This window comes from Oryzias melastigma, linkage group LG20, assembly GCF_002922805.2.
Source record: "Oryzias melastigma strain HK-1 linkage group LG20, ASM292280v2, whole genome shotgun sequence".
Lineage (NCBI taxonomy): Eukaryota > Metazoa > Chordata > Actinopteri > Beloniformes > Adrianichthyidae > Oryzias > Oryzias melastigma.
In genome coordinates, this window is record NC_050531.1 from 13,185,869 (window position 1) to 13,191,656 (window position 5,788).

A 5,788-nucleotide genomic window follows, 5' to 3' on the forward strand; every position below is an offset into this window, starting at 1 on the left:
CCCCATCCTTAAAATAAACACTCATCAGGACGCAAAAATATACATATATATATATATATATAAAATTAAACCGCACAAAATCATCTCCCTTTTTCCTAAATATTCCTAATCTAAACGGATTTAGTTGTGATGGAAAATGTGTCTTTAGGGGAAATATTTTGGATTCATGATGGAAAGCGTCAAAACGGAGCTAAAATGAGGGCAAAAGAGAAAATATTACAGATTTTAGTGACACTTCAATGTGTTATTTGTGATAAATTTCGGATGAAACAGGATTAGAAACAGGAGCACTCGTCGGTTTGGCTCTGAAGGGGACTCCGTGGTCTCAGTAGCCCAACGCTCGGGCTCCCTTCCTGGGCACTGGAGCCATCCACGCATCGGTGGACTTTGAAAAGGTGCGCGGACGGGAATCCGCGCCGTCTAAGTAAGGGAAATCCTTCATTTTTACTTTAAATGAACATTTGTTTGGGATAATTTTTTAAAAAATCACTTATATGTGAGAAAAGGGTCGAGTCTGGGAGCTGCTTTACCGCGGCTGATCGTGGAAGGTGCATATTAGCCGACTTGTTAAAAAGCTGGACTTGTGCGCAGCGGTGCGTCCGGCTCGTGACTTCATGTACGTTTTCTGAGAGGTTTGAAACTGAAAGGAAGTGTCGGGGAGTGGAGGAAACGGCGGCAGCTCGCAGCGTAAACGTCCGAGGGAGCGGACTCCAGGAAAGACAACACCATATCCGCACTGCAAAGCCACAGAGGCGCGGGGAGGCGGAGGAAGAGGAGGAAGAGACGGTCGTCTCCTTTAATTCTATCTAACCTCATCGCTGCATCCGTCCACACCACAACAACACGCGTACGAACTTTCCAAAAAGGTAGGTCAGGACGTGGTATCGTACTGATCCACCGCGGACTCGTGCGTAAAAACGCCTCCAATCCTGTCACTTGCTCCTCTCCCAGTGGCCAGAACACCGGAGTTGCCCCCCTAACATCACGATATCCGCTTTTATTCCGCAAAAAAAAAAAAAAAAAAAAACACTCAACACCTGTTATCCAGGCAACCCCAAAAGTCAAAGATCCACCAGCGAGATAGATAATCGATACCCGACCCCTAAACCGAACACCCCAAACTACTCAATAAAAGTTAAAGGGAGAGGTGCAAAGGAAGAAAAAAAACTTACTTTCTTCCCCCTCCAAAACCGTCACCTCCGCTTCTCTCTTTGCTCTTGCTTTTATAAAACAGTCACATCCAGCGGCGTGCGTAATTACACAACAAAAAAAGGTGGAAAAACAGGGGAAATTACGATAATCCTCCAACTTTATAATGGGAAAAAAGGGGGTAAAATCACAAATGTCAAGCGCTTAGAGAGCTCTATCCCTTATTTTGGTTCCGGTGGCGGCGAAAACGACGTGTCGACGGGCTGCCTCGCAGTTTCTCTTGTGGACGAGGGTCGGGGGAAACGGAGGAAAGGAAATGAAAATCCGATATGTCTTTATTCTGCTAATTATTATCGTTTTAGCCCTGTTTAAAAAAATGGCTGATTAAGTTGAGTGCGCATGTCTTTGTGTGTCTATTTCCCGATATGCACTCTGGGAATGGGTAGAGAGACACAGAGAGAGAGAGGGCGAACGGGAGAGAGAGAGGGAGAGAGGGAGCGGAGAGAGAGAAGGAGGGAGGGAGCAAAAGGGAGACGGAGAGGGAGGGAGAGAGAGGAGAGAAGTGTAATTAGTGAGTTGATCAACAGTCTCCACATTGCAAATGACGCGCACACGGAGCCCTGGCGGCCGCATGGGTCTCTGCGCTTTGGAAACCCTTTTGTATGCTCAGGGCCAAATTACGCACAACAATAGACGCGCGCTTCTTCCACATTAATCGGGATTCCCTTTAAAATCACCTCAAAAAACACATCTATATGCGTTTATATTTTTAAAACAAACATATCATAAGTTTACCTGCACAAATAAAGAAAAAAACTCAAAAGTAGATGTAAAAATTTAACATTTTCCACCATATCAGCTTGATTTTATTTATTGTTATTAATGATAAAACAAATGCAGCTTTTTGCGCACAAAGAAAACATTTCAAGAGAAAAATAATTTTAATGTTATTTTTAAATAACTATAAAAAATAAGTGGGAGATCAAAGTGCACTTTGTGAGGAATATATATATATATTTGCTGCTATTTAAGCAATAAAAAAGAAAAGAAAAGAAAAATCCGCCTCACGCGCGCGGATATTTGTATGTTATTTGCTGAAATATTGTTTTTCTGGAAAAAAAAATAGGATTTTACTTGCTGATCTCTGCATGTGGGCTGCGTATAAACAGTTACAAAAAAAATCAAATCCACAAAGCTTCAGAGTAATCCACCACATGTTGGAAAGTCATCTTTGCCCTTTCGGGACCACTGAGGCCCCGTGTGGGTTCAATAGAGCCAAACTACAAAATCCAATACAGGGTCACCCCCCCAAAAAAGAAAGAAAAAAAAAAGAAAAAAAAATCCCTCTCTCCTTTCAAAGCTCAATTCACTGGCGTCTACATTTAGTGTTCTTACAAAGTGCCCCGGTCTTTTAGCTGTATACTTTTTCAATGCAAACCGTTTACTGTGTTTCCCCCACCGGTTTGTTAATAGAGGCTTTTGGAGGAAGACTTTCCACAGTCTCAATCGGGGGGGAAATCAAGAGATCTTGTTCGCCTTCATGGAAAAAATCGAAGCTGGGGGTGAATTGAACTGCATGAGCCGGGGCTTGGGATGTGATGATAAGGCTGCTGCTGCTGGCAAGTGAAGTACAAGGTCTCCTTTGCAGCCACATTGACTGGACTGCTCTCATACCAACTGGATCCTTAAGAAACCAAGAGATCCGAGCCCGACCCGACCCGAGGCTGTTTATTCTGGGGTGTAGAGCGGTCCTTTGACAGAGAGGGTGGGTGGGTCGAGGTGATGAACAGAGGCGTCACTTTCCACCCGGATCCAAGGCTCTTACTCTTACCGCCGCCGCTGCTGCTGCTCCTGCTGCTGCTGCAACTGCCTCCCTGTCCTTTAAGGGGGGGTTCTCTAAGCCTGCCAGCCCTGGGAGGCGTCGTTCACAGACGGCTTGGAGAGTCGCGCTCTACCCGCTGCCGCTGCGCACCAAGTCGCGCATTGATCCGTCCAAAGCTGCACGGATTGGACCTATTTGTCATTTCTTACACCTTAAACGGAGGACTTATTCAAACACAAAGCAGATTTTTTTTGTCTTTCTTTTTTTCTGTGCGCATTTCTGTGAGAGGATGCCCTTATTTCCCACTTTCCAGTGATTAAACCGCTGCGCGCGCCGCTGTCATTTTCCCGCAAAAGATGCGTCTGTTATTTATTTATTTTTCCCCCCTCTCGTGTGTGTTTGTTTTCCCCGAGAAAATGAGAAAGTGCAAAGCGGATTTAGAGAGCTGATACAGGCTGCCGCTTATCTTAACCTCCTGCGTTTTGTAAATCCCCCCTGTCCGCCACCCTCCCCTCTCTCCCAGCAGACGATGCTCTTTCTCTGGAGGACCGCTCGACAATAGACCGCCTTAGCTAATATTTCTCCCCCCCATTTCCATATCAGCGGCATCCTCAATTAATTATAGATTTTTATCGGCGTTCTCCAGTTTGGCACCGCTGTGCGCGCTTTTGCGCACGGATGCGCGACTTGCGTGCGTAAAATAAACAACTCCTTTCGAAAACTTTGATCAAGATGATTGAAATTATTTTTTAAGGGGGTGGGATTGTCGCGCAATTAAAGGAATTCATCCCGATCTGATGCGTCAATACTCTTATTAAAGGTAGGAAGTGATTTTGTGTCACTTCAGTAGATCAGTCGTTTTGAAATATCAATATATTGGCTGCATCATCACCGTAAGATGTCAAATAACTGATCAATCAATATTTGATGAGGTGAAACTCCGAATTCGATTGATTTATTTTTATTTTTTGCTCAATAAAAATGTCTTAAAGTTGTTATATCCATCCACTCCAAACACCAAATTAATTTTCTTCTCCTGGATGTCCATCGGACTTCCGCCTTGTTTGTCCAGTGCGTCGGCGCCCTCATGGGGTTACAGAGCTGACCCCCTCCGCCTCACCGGGGCAGACACAGAAAGCACGCAAAAACAGCTCCCAGCGCTGCTACAGTGACCCACAAGCCCACTCAAAGCCAACAAAAACAAGCCCCAGAAAGGCCCTTAAAACAAACAACAACAAGTCTAAATCACAACACCAATTTGAGACTTTACAACAGCTCCTCTGCACGAAAACCGCTAAAAAATACTGATATTTGCGCAAAAATCCACCGGACATACCTTCAATAATCCAGCAAATCCTAATCTGCCTCAATTCCAAGAAGTCATTTAACAAATAAATGCAACAAAAAAGCAGAAATACTATATAAATCCAAATAAATGCGTCACCATGTGATCTGTCAGCTCAGAGAAGCCAAAAAAGAAGAAAGCGACAATTACCGAGAATCATACAAAACATGAAAAAATAATAATAATAATAATAAAAACAATAAAAGAAGCGAAAGTTTTTGCCTACAAACAGACATTTTCCCTTTCAGCCCCAAAAGCCACTCAGCAGCGGTCCACAAATATGTAGTCCTTGTAAAAACTTTAAAATCGCCCCCTCTTACCTTTTTTTTTTAAATTTCCCAAAAGCACAAACTAAAATAAGCCAGAGGAAACATAAAAATGCAGACTCGTGGTACCTTTGGTATAAAGCATTCCGTTTTCCTTCTTTTCTGTCTTTCTCTTGCTCAGTAGCGATCCGATAATAGCATATGGAAAGTGTTTTCAAAATGCCCAGATTTGGCACATTGTCATTGAAAAGAGAGGAGCGCAGTGATGCGGTGCTACAACAGGGGAAATGAGTTGCGGATTGGACGCAGCCCGCCTCGGTGCGGACTTATCCCACTTTAATTTAATATTCCGCAATCACACACACTAGTGATGGCATATAATTCAAGGAGAAATTCAGAGGGAAGGAAATGCTTTTGTGTGTGCGTGCGTGCGCGCGTGTGTGCGTTATTTTTACACCACTTTATTTGATTAAGGAGAGAGGCAGCATAATATTGTCTTTTTTAAAGACTTTCCCCTCTTTTTTTTTCCTCCTGACTCCTAAATCTATTTTTTAACAAAAAAACATGAAACAATAAGATATTTATTTTGTTTGTATTCAGGTATTTATTTACAAATCAACCACTCTGACTCTTGTGCGCAACGGTGCCACACTGGAATCATCCCTAACATAAAATCGAGACCCATAAACGCTTGTTTGTAAAACACTGAACCCAAAATCAATGTATTGGGTCATTTCAATCGATTATATAAACGAAAATCCATACGCAACATGAGACCGGTATCAGCCCACTCTTCCGCTCCCTTTTAAAGAGAGGGAGGGAGAGGAGAAAAAAAGCAGAGAGAAGAGGAGAAAAAAAGGAAAGAAGCTATTGCGCCTGCATGGGCTAAAAACAAAGAGCTGCTCTTTGCCTCATAGTCCAAGATCAGAACTTCTTCAACATTTTTCACGTGGAGGACTGAAAACATCAAGGGGGTGTGATTTAATTGGATTTGGCCCCTGGGATTTTCAATATTCCTTTTATTCTTTCTCTCTTTTTTGGCCATTGATTTAGAATTACTTCCCACTGTGACGGAGGTGATCCAACCTTTGTTCAGACACTTTAATTGAAATTAAAGTGAAATAAAACAATTCCTCGTCTTGTACCCCCCCTCCATGGGCACACTCGGCCTTGAAGGTTTCCTGAAGTCCGATTTTTTTTTTTTTT

General features: G+C 43.1%; 1 protein-coding gene across 3 annotated transcripts in view; it reads right to left on the reverse strand.

Annotated features, from left to right (window-relative positions):
* Positions 1-5,382, reverse strand: part of zfhx4 (zinc finger homeobox 4) — an 82,358-nt gene extending 76,976 nt beyond the window's left edge. For 2 of the 3 annotated variants that reach the window (XM_024279795.2, XM_024279788.2), the window contains exon 1: positions 1,173-1,567. The gene's annotated coding sequence lies outside the window, so the exon portion shown is untranslated. Of the gene's footprint in view, positions 1-1,172; positions 1,568-4,711 lie in introns of those variants that run through there. The other variant, XM_024279789.2, reaches the window with a different exon arrangement.
* Positions 5,383-5,788: the final 406 nt, after the last annotated feature.